Genomic DNA, 11733 nt, shown 5'->3' with positions numbered 1-11733 from the left:
TGTTGTACATACACCTAGACAATAAATGAGGTACACACACTCAGAGACAAATCCAGCCAATAGGTTTTGTATAGAAAAATATATTTTCTTAGTTTATTTTAAGAACCATAGGTTCAAATTTAACATGTAATATCTTGTTTGAAAGGTATTGCAGGTAAGTACATTAGGAACTTTGAATCATTTCAATTGCATGTATACTTTTCAAGTTATTCACAAATAGCTATTTTAAAAGTGGACACAGTTCAATTTTCACAGTTCCTGGGGGAGGTAAGTTTTTGTTAGTTTTACCAGGTAAGTAAGACACTTACAGGGTTCAGTTCTTGGTCCAAGGTAGCCCACCGTTGGGGGTTCAGAGCAACCCCAAAGTTACCACACCAGCAGCTCAGGGCCGGTCAGGTGCAGAGTTCTAAGTGGTGCCCAAAATGCATAGGCTTCAATGGAGAGAAGGGGGTGCCCCGGTTCCAGTCTGCCAGCAGGTAAGTACCCGCGTCTTCGGAGGGCAGACCAGGGGGGTTTTGTAGGGCACCGGGGGGGGGACACAAGCCCACACAGAAATTTCACCCTCAGCGGCGCGGGGGCGGCCGGGTGCAGTGTTAGAACAAGCGTCGGGTTCGCAATGGAAGTCAATGAGAGATCAAGGGATCTCTTCAGCGCTGCAGGCAGGCAAGGGGGGGCTTCCTCGGGGAAACCTCCACTTGGGCAAGGGAGAGGAACTCCTGGGGGTCACTTCTGCAGTGAAAGTCCGGTCCTTCAGGTCCTGGGGGCTGCGGGTGCAGGGTCTTTTCCAGGCGTCGGGACTTAGGTTTCAGAGAGTCGCGGTCAGGGGAAGCCTCGGGATTCCCTCTGCAGGCGGCGCTGCGGGGGCTCAGGGGGGACAGGTTTTGGTACTCACAGTCGTAGAGTAGTCCGGGGGTCCTCCCTGAGGTGTTGGTTCTCCACCAGCCGAGTCGGGGTCGCCGGGTGCAGTGTTGCAAGTCTCACGCTTCTTGCGGGGAGATTGCAGGGTTCTTTAAAGCTGCTCCTTTGGATAAAGTTGCAGTCTTTTTGGAGCAGGTCCGCTGTCCTCGGGAGTTTCTTGTCGTCGTCGAAGCAGGGCAGTCCTCAGAGGATTCAGAGGTCGCTGGTCCCTTTGGAAGGCGTCGCTGGAGCAGAGTTCTTTGGAAGGCAGGAGACAGGCCGGTGAGTTTCTGGAGCCAAGGCAGTTGTTGTCTTCTGGTCTTCCTCTGCAGGGGTTTTCAGCTAGGCAGTCCTTCTTCTTGTTGTTGCAGGAATCTAATCTCTAGGTTCAGGGAGAGCCCTTAAATACTAAATTTAAGGGCGTGTTTAGGTCTGGGGGGTTAGTAGCCAATGGCTACTAGCCCGGAGGGTGAGTACACCCTCTTTGTGCCTCCTCCCAAGGGGAGGGGGTCACATCCCTAATCCTATTGGGGGAATCCTCCATCTGCAAGATGGAGGATTTCTAAAAGTTAGAGTCACCTCAGCTCAGGACACCTTAGGGGCTGTCCTGACTGGCCAGTGACTCCTCCTTGTTATTCTCATTATTTTCTCCGGCCTTGCCGCCAAAAGTGGGGGCCGGAGGGGGCGGGCAACTCCACTAGCTGGAGTGTCCTGCAGGGCTGTGACAAAGGGGTGAGCCTTTGAGGCTCACCGCCAGGTGTTACAGCTCCTGCCTGGGGGAGGTGTTAGCATCTCCACCCAGTGCAGGCTTTGTTACTGGCCTCAGAGTGACAAAGGCACTCTCCCCATGGGGCCAGTAACATGCCTCTAGTGTGGCAGGCTGCTGGAACCAGTCCGCCTACACAGATAGTCGGTTAAGTTTCAGGGGGCACCTCTAAGGGGCCCTCTGTGGTGTATTTTACAATAAAATGTACACTGGCATCAGTGTGCATTTATTGTGCTGAGAAGTTTGATACCAAACTTCCCAGTTTTCAGTGTAGCCATTATGGTGCTGTGGAGTTCGTGTAAAACAGACTCCCAGACCATATACTCTTATGGCTACCCTGCACTTACAATGTCTAAGGTTTTGCTTAGACACTGTAGGGGCACAGTGCTCATGCACTGGTACCCTCACCTATGGTATAGTGCACCCTGCCTTAGGGCTGTAAGGCCTGCTAGAGGGGTGTCTTACCTATACTGCATAGGCAGTGAGAGGCTGGCATGGCACCCTGAGGGGAGTGCCATGTCGACTTACTCATTTTGCTCTCACTAGCACACACAAGCTGGTAAGCAGTGTGTCTGTGCTGAGTGAGGGGTCTCTTAGGGTGGCATAATACATGCTGCAGCCCTTAGAGACCTTCCCTGGCATCAGGGCCCTTGGTACCAGAGGTACCAGTTACAAGGGACTTATCTGGATGCCAGGGTGTGCCAATTGTGGAATCAAAAGTACAGGTTAGGGAAAGAACACTGGTGCTGGGGCCTGATTAGCAGGCCTCAGCACACTTTCAATTCAAAACATAGCATCAGCAAAGGCAAAAAGTCAGGGGGTAACCATGCCAAGGAGGCATTTCCTTACACCTGTGATCTTGGTTCAGCATCTGCAACGAGGCAGTCAACGTCAAGTTGTGGTTCCCTGGTCGGAATCTCCCTCTTGCGTGTACTGGGACAAGGAAGTGATTTTATAACTAACATGTCAGCGTGATCACAAAATGTCCCTACGCAGGAATGCAGAGTCTAAACTCTTACCACGTCTATCGGCAATGTACCAGACTGTATCCTTGACTGAAGCACAGAGTAAATATGTTATGGAGAACTCCAGTGCTGAAGTAGGCAAAACAGTGTGATATGAATAAAAAACAACACCGTAGAACTGGCTATTTGAAAAATAACAGTACGAAGCCTAATAAAAAGCATGTAGAGCAGAGTGCACAGAGGCTCTAAGCTGTCAGCAAATGAATAAAATATATTCAGGGCAAAATGCACAAAGGCCTGAAGCTAAAGCGCAATGAATACGTAAAACTAACCACACTACACACCGGTTTCGACTTTGGAGTCTGGTAGTGAATTTCTGGCACATGCGCTGGAACTCCAGTCCCATCTTTAAGCGATAGTTGCCGGTGGCGTGTTTGTATTCTTAGAGTCAGTTCTGGGACTGCTTTTGAGCAGTTCTTGCATTTTGCTTATTCCTCCAATAATTACACAGCCGTTGCCCTTAGGTGTCATCAGGAAGATGCGAGTTGAAAGTCTCTGTCATGGGAGACCCAAAACAAGGGCACAAATTAGTGAGAGGCTGCCCCAGTGACTACCCAGTAACTGTGGGGAGTCCTTCCAGTGAAGGATGGGATAGGAAAAGGCACAGGAAATTCCTAAGCTTCAAAAGGACCCTCTGTCCCCCCAACAGGTTTGTCCCACTACAAAGGAACATCCTGGAGGAGACCTGCAATACACATCGCCATCCGGGGCTCGTTCCACCTTCCATCTTGGGTAACAGTTGGATTTAGGAAATTAAAAAGCCACATGAAATAAGCATGCTCCACACACAACCACTCCACACAGAACTAACACATACACGTGCCTTCAATGTACCATGTCATTTTTCAGAGTTCGGGCAGAAGAATTTAAAAATAGAGGAGACCAGCAGGCGACCCTCCTTGGCAGAAGGTGGATGAAAGGCCTGTCCTTCCAAACGAACCCCGTTGCTGGCATCACTGTTAGTTCTCATCAGCCCCGTGAGCTGACGCACTCCAGTCATGCAGGTGACCTTCGCCATCCCAACATTATCCTTCCCAAGGGTCTGGACATTGGTTAGTACCACACAATCCTCACACGTGTCCCTTGCAGAGGAGAAACGAAAAATAATGGTGACCCCGCAGAATGTGAAAAGGGGCACTTGAGTCTCCCATTTCTCAGTCGTTCATTGGCCTTGGGCTGAATGGGGGCTCCCTCCCTCAAGGGTTGAGGCACCCTTCAAGAGCTGGCCCCAGCCAGTGCTACAGGGGCTTGCCTTATACCCCTGCTCATACCAAAGACTCCCAGATGCTCATGGAAGTGAGGTACGCATGTGAGTGGGAGATTAGCGGAGTGATGGAGTCCAGATCCTCACCGGGGGCTGTAGCAGATTCAGGTTTTGTTTGACCAACTTCCTTTCTTCCTCGGTTTTAGCTCATGGACTCCTGTGCTCCAGAGTTTCCCCTTCACTTTGAATTTCACCTCCATTTCATCACAGATGGTCAACGCTTGTCCCTGGCAACACCACAGAGCAGAACGACAACCTCTGAGGCGTGGGAGGCCACTTCATCACAGTTCAAACAGGCATGTGACTTTCTAGGGAGCAATTCTGACCCAAGTGGCAATGTATGGCGCTAGACAAAGTAAAGAAAAGGTCAACCCATTCTCCAATCGTTGAGTTCCCCCCCCTCAAAAGAAGAAAATGTGTTACCCTCGACAACTAGAAATTCTTTCTGTACCAGAGTACGTCAAACTCCCTCACGAACACATATTTATTGAATGCATGGGTAATTGAAACTGTTGCATAAAACTCATGATCTTGGGCCTTTAAACAGAAGTAAAAAAAAAACACTAGTCACACAGGCATGGCGATAAATGTAGAACACCATAATACACACTTTAATAATACATCAATAAAACTCAAATTACAGATGATCCATTAATTAAAAAAATCATCAGGTTCATTGGGGAAAATCTTTCAAACATGCAGGCACAGTAAAAAGCGGGTTTTAAGAAACTTGTAGCAACAAGGCAGCAGATAAGTAGAGAAGACCAGTGACTCCTCTTTAAAAATCACAGAGCCGCCATCTTGAGTCACTTTACAAGTTTCCAGCTGCCACAAAATTCACTCAGCTGAAACAGAGGAAAGCAGATTAGTTTGCACTTCAAGAGCAAAGGCACGGAGGTGGGCAAATATTCCACAGGCGGGTCACTGCAGGAAGGAACTATAATCCAAGGCCTTTTCGGTTCAAATATTCCAAAGGAAGCTCTTGTGTAGAGGAAGGAGCCATCATCCCTTGGAGCTCCACTGGCTCCCCTTTAGGACAACCCGCTGCATCATGTACAAGGCCATCATGTCCAGCACCTTCGCGTATACTGAAGACAGGCTCACCATCTCTGGTGGTCCCTGGAACACCCACAAGAAACAAAAATTCATGCATCCGGCCTTCTCTAACCATGCATCCAGGGTCTTTAACAACATCCCTATAGCACCAGGACAGCCCACACGCCTCTCTAATTTAGGAAAGAATTGGGACTCGCCTCTTTGAAGAACACTACACCACAATGCACTAACTGTCCACAACCCAGAACCCCACTATCACTTGTAGACTTCATGCTTGTCCTTTACCCTGCATGGTGCTCTACTGCCTTGCGGCCAGATCCGCGCTACAGAAATACCCCATACAAGTATGTTTCGTTGGAGAACTTTTTCAAAGTTTTTCCCAAATAAAAATATCTCACCTGTGCACGTACCAGATTTTTGAACGGAAGAGGTGGCAAATGGCTACGCCAGGAATTATTTGGTTGCTAATGTTGAAAGGTTTTCTTTTAAAATATTCCACTAGTTTAAATACTTATGGTCCTACAAACCGTTTAACTCCAGTGGCTGATTTCCCAATGGCACCAGAGTCTCGCAGTGCGATGAGGACACTGGATTGGGGCGCACATCATAGGTTGTCTTATGGTGATCAACCTCTCAATCATGCAGGAGGATGCATAGGTCAATATGGTCCTGGAGACACTGCACAATTGGCCTGCATCCTAAGCCACCATGAAGAGCAGGTCTTCCAAACACACACCAGACATTGGGCGATAGAGATACTGGTACAGCTTACCAGTCACAAGGAAAGACTTCCACAACACACGAGTTATTGGGTGACAGACACGCTGGCATGATGGGCCCACATTCTATGTCACTGTTTAGGGCACCAACAACACTGGATAGTCATTTGGTGACAGATTGCCTTACAGTTGGTTTACATCATAAGTCAAAGCTCTGGCTGACGGACTTCACGAACACTCAAGAGTTATAGGGACACCGATATAGTGCGATAAAGCCTCATTCAGCACACATCAGGTCTCCTCATCCAGGCTGACATGCGTGCGAAACTCAATGGACAGCCGTAAGGATGCAAGACATACTGACATGGTTAGCCCAGATTATGTGTAATCGGTGAGGATGGGACTTCCCTAACACCCCAAGAGTGTCATGGGGTGGCAGAGACATTGCTACAGGTTGCCCACATCATAACCTATTGTTCCGGGTGGCAGATTTCCCAACCAGACCAGAGGGTCCAAATGGTGATGGACAGTATTAACACGGATGTACCACTTCATCTCACTGTGACCACTCGAGTCAGTGACGGAGGCATCTTTGAGGCTTACCATATCACATCTCGCCCGTCAGGATGGTAGATTTCCTACCCAAACTATAGTGATGGAAGTACCAACACCGCTGTACCACTTCGTTTGTTAATGTCCAGGGTCAGATACTTCTGTCCACACAAGACTCAGAGAGCCACTAAGGGGTGGAGATATCAACACAACTGGCAAACCATGGGTCTAGATGTTCAGTACTTTGTCACTTTTATTTGTTGGATAATACCTTAGTGCAGTGGTTCTTCAAATGTGGTCTGGGGACCTTTTGAAAGACAACTCAAGGGGTCTGAGACTGCTTTGAAAATTCAATAATATAAACAGATTAATAAAATGTATACAAATAATGAAGAGAAATATAAATTTGCAAAATGTTCTGTAAATGTGAAGGAACTCGAAGTTGGAGGCTAAAAATTAAGTCTTTATCCTCAGACTGACTCGCGAGATGGTGCTAGTGTCTCAGACAGAATATGTTATGGTCGATGAGATGCCTTTTTCGAATTTTAACATTCCTGTTAAAATTAGAATTGTGATTTTTTTAAAATAATTGTTTGAGAATTAAATAAAATATTTCAAAAATTGATTTGTTGTTCATCCCATTGAAATTTCTTAGGCTGGGGTCCTCAGTATCCAAGAATGACTCGGTGGGGGGGTACTCCGCATCCAAGAATGACTCGGTGGGGGGTCCTCAGCATCCAAGAATGACTTGGTGGGGGGTCCTCAGATTCCAATAATTATTCATTGGGGGTCCCTGGATTCCAGTCATGATTAGGTGGGGTCCCACAGATGCCAAACTGTTAAGAACCACTATCTAAGTGCAAACAAGTACATATGGATTAAAATGGGGAGCTTGCTTGAGGTGAAGACTTGGGCGCATCTTTCCTTGAGGGTCACAAGCACGACCATCCATTTACAGACTTTATCCAGTGGACCGATGTTGGCGCTTGTATCAAAAAGTAATGTTATTTGTCTCATTCTTTAAACTCCAGAACTGAACAATGGAGGGCAAGGCAGAAGTCACTATTAATTACAAAATGAAGAACAGCTTTAGATGGAAGTCCCTGTGTTTGGTCTGATTTATAGAGGCCACCACCGGTATCCACACCCTTCTGTGGTTGGACGGCGGAGGGCTGGGTGGGAACGAGGGAGCAGGCGGACAGCAGCTTGGCATCTGCATCAAAGATGGCGCAGAGTTTATCTGTGGCAAGAAGAGTCAGGGCTTGAGGCGCTTGGCAGCCTTCCACCACCATGCCTGTCCCCATGACATCACCCTGGCCTGCGGATTCATCATTCTTGGGGACAGGAAGTTCCAACTCGAGCAAGGGCGAGAGGTCGAGAGCCAGTCGAGGGCTTCCGGAAGAGGAACTCTGTTAATGAGGGAGGGAGCGAGCTATTCGTCACCGAAGACAATGGCAGACTTGCCAAGACGCACTATTCTGGAGGGAGACTATTGAGTTTTGAAGCCAAAAAACACTTTATTTTAGCTGTCTCCCATCTGAAATCACCTCTACTTCAGTGTAAGTCAATTGTGATCTCCCACTTGCTTGTTCGAAAATGTTGGCATGTATGTAATGGCCTACATGCCAATAGACCCGTTTCAGGCAGGAAAGCACCGATTCTGGTAGCCAAAAATGGGTTTATTATGCCTGTCTCCCGCCTGAAACAGCGTCTCCTTCAATAGAAGTCAATTGGGGAAATTCATTCTCCCGATTCTTTAAAAAAATAAATCACTTTCATCTTCCAAAATGTAGGCAGGTATGCAATGGGAGCAGGTAGGGGTCCGCGGAACAGCTCGAGGGTCAGCTAGATGCGGGTGAGGGGGGGGTTGGGCAGAGGGAAAGGTCCACTGAGGGGACAGGCAAGGCCAGCAGCAGCCACTAAATGCAACAGTAGTGCAAGCTGTCGCCCAACAGGTACAGCATGGGTCTCACCAGCGCAAGCTCCTTTTACACGCAGAACTGGTACTAAATGGGCTGCAGCAAGCAAGAAGCTCCTCTCACACACAGAACTGGTACAGCACGGAAGGCAGCAGTGCAAGCTTCTCACACACAGAACTGGTACATCACGGAAGGCAGCAGTGCAAGCTTCTCACACACAGAACCTGCAAAACACAGGTTGCAGCAGCGCAAGCTTCTCACACACACAACTGGTCCAGCATGTGTTACAGCAGCACAAGCTCCACCGATTCACAGAACTGGTCCAGCATGGGTCGCAACAGCACAAGCTCCTCTCAAACATACAACAGGCGCAACATGGGTCGCAACAGCACAAGCTCCTCTCAAACATACGACAGGCGCAGCATGGGTCGCAACAGCACAAGCTCCTCTCAAACATACAACAGGTGCAGCATGGGTCGCAACAGCACAAGCTTCTCTCACACCCAGAACAGGTACAGCACAGGTCGCAACAGCACAAGCTTCTAACACACAGAACAGGTGTAGCATGGTTAACAGCTTAGTCAGTGAGATTTGTGCGGTGTGAATCTTAAATCTAAAAAGAACTGAGGGCTGCAAGTTGAAGAGCTTAGAGATAACCAACGTTTGGCACGGACGATTTCCATGACGAATAGGGTCAGTACAGATCTGCATTAGGCAACCTCTGTCTAGAGTAGCAGAGTTTGGTGAAAAACTATGGATTGGAATGTTATCCCAAACGATTGCCATTGGCTAAACTATTTGCAAGCATTCATCCCATCACCTTTTGGGTGTCTGATTATTGGGTTTATGCCTGAAAACCTGAGAGTGGCACAGCTTTCTAACCTTATACTGATAATGTTTCGGAATTCCAAACAGTAGTAAATGTGCACCCATTCAAGGAGTACTTCTATGGGTATAAATGTAATACTTTTTTGGTAAACCTGTGTGTGTGGGCATGTAAAGCCCACGCTGTGAGGACCAGTTTGGTCCTCGTAGCATGGGTAAACACCGTCAGTTCCAGACAAACAATATCCTTGTGAGGACCGGTGCTTTAGGAGAACGGGAACCCGTAATGTTTACATAGTTTCGAGCGACTGCACCAAAAAACTAAAAGTGCAGTTATATGCACCTCGGTCCGCTTTATAACCTTCCCTACTATCAAAGTGTGCATGGAGTTAGAATAGTAAATACACACTTCATTACTGTCAATGGCTAGTCCTCATAATTATAGGTATGTCTTGGTGAGTGGCTGTGTGTGTTCTCCTGATCAAAAAAAAAATTACAAGTTAAAACCTCTTACTGAAATGAGAATGAGAAAAACAGGCATAGCAGACCCAACTCAGGGCCTCTCAGCCTCAACAACCCAACCAAGAATGCATTTAAGGGGTGTCATATCCCCAAAACTGCTGCTAAAGTTATGCTACGTGCCTGTCCCACCTGGGCCTGGTAGTACTCCCTGGGAACTCATGACTTTGTTCACGTCCAACACCATAGCTCTGAGCCCCTGCCCTGGGATCACATATTTTAAATGTTTTCAGCCTGAGTCACAAATAGAGGAGGGGGCGCAGGAAATGTAATAGGGCGAGCCGGACTGAGCCATTGGCTTGGCATGGCTCTAAGAGCCATGTAAATGTTTGGCACATATATCTTGTAAGAAACATACACATAAAATACGGAGCAATCAATTTTACATTAAAAAAATTGTGTTTATTTAACATGCAGAAGTGTTTCATCTTAGTACATCCGATTCTATTATTGAATAGAATTACATTTATTAAAAATGATAGTTTTCAGAATTATTCGTGGCTCGCCCCCCAACGACAATGCCTTTAGTGAATTCAGAGGCAGGTCAGTAATCCCTAAATGTGTCCTAGCATCTTACATAGATGGAACAACACTATGGACTATTACGTCACACATAGGTGCTTGAACAACGCGCGTCCTGAGCTCATGCCTTTAAATGTGGAGTCTTGTGCTGATAAAGAAAAAGGAGGCTTTGTGAAATAAAATAATATCTAGGATCACAGAATATGTACCAGCAGGAAATCTAAGTTGATTCCAGGTTAACTGGTTTCATATTTTGAAATGTGGTCACCAGATGGGTATCGCTGTCTCGCTCACCGCCTGTTTACAGCAAAGGTCACTGTTTTGTCTTTCATTCTTGGCACACAAAAAACAACACAGATGTGACTCGGGGCCCACCGGACCCAACTGCCAAGCCAAGAATGCACTTATTTGTGAAGTGTCACCTCCCAAACCCCCCCTCCCCGAAGAGACACCCCTGCTCCTCACACACAGAACAGGTACAGCACAGGCCCCAGCATTATACACTCCACACACAACTGGCAGAGCACGGGTCGCAGCAACACAAGCTCCTCATGCAAAGCACGTACAGTAAGAGTTCTCTAACTCACAGAACAGTGTACAGTACCGGTAAGATTCTCCAACTCACGGAACAGTGTACAGTACCGGTAAGATTCTCTAACTCACAAAACAGGTACAGTACGGGCCCCGCAGTATACACTCCTCACACAACAGGCAGAGCACGGGTCGCAGCAACACAAGCTCCTCATGCATAGCACGTACAGTAAGAGTGGCAGCAACGGAAAGTTCTCTAACTCACAGAACAGTGTACAGTACCGGTAAGCCTCTTTAACACAGAACAGTGTACAGTACTGGTAAGCTTCTCTAACACACAGAACAGTGTACAGTACCGGTAAGCCTCTCTAACACAGAACAGTGTACAGTACTGGTAAGCTTCTCTAACTCACAGAACAGTGTACAGTACTGGTAAGCTTCTGTAACACACATAACAGTGTACAGTACTGGTAAGCTTCTCTAACTCACAGAACAGTGTACAGTACTGGTAAGCTTCTGTAACACAACAGTGTACAGTACTGGTAAGCTTCTCTAACTCACAGAACAGTGTACAGTACTGGTAAGCTTCTGTAACACACATAACAGTGTACAGTACTGGTAAGCTTCTGTAACACACATAACAGTGTACAGTACTGGTAAGCTTCTCTAACTCACAGAACAGTGTACAGTACTGGTAAGCTTCTGTAACACACAACAGTGTACAGTACTGGTAAGCTTCTCTAACTCACAGAACAGTGTACAGTACTGGTAAGCTTCTGTAACACACAACAGTGTACAGTACTGGTAAGCTTCTCTAACACAGAACAGTGTACAGTACTGGTAAGCTTCTCTAACAGAACAGTGTACAGTACTGGTAAGCTTCTGTAACACACATAACAGTGTACAGTACTGGTAAGCTTCTCTAACACAGAACAGTGTACAGTACTGGTAAGCCTCTCTAACACAGAACAGTGTACAGTACTAGTAAGCTTCTCTAACTCACAGAACAGTGTACAGTACTGGTAAGCTTCTCTAACACAGAACAGTGTACAGTACCGGTAAGCTTCTGTAACACACATAACAGTGTACAGTACTGGTAAGCTTCTGTAACACACATAACAGTGTACAGTACTGGTAA

The sequence above is a fragment of the Pleurodeles waltl genome, chromosome 11 (genome assembly GCF_031143425.1).
Source record: "Pleurodeles waltl isolate 20211129_DDA chromosome 11, aPleWal1.hap1.20221129, whole genome shotgun sequence".
In the NCBI taxonomy this organism is placed as follows: Eukaryota; Metazoa; Chordata; class Amphibia; order Caudata; family Salamandridae; genus Pleurodeles; species Pleurodeles waltl.
This window is presented reverse-complemented; position numbering follows the sequence as displayed.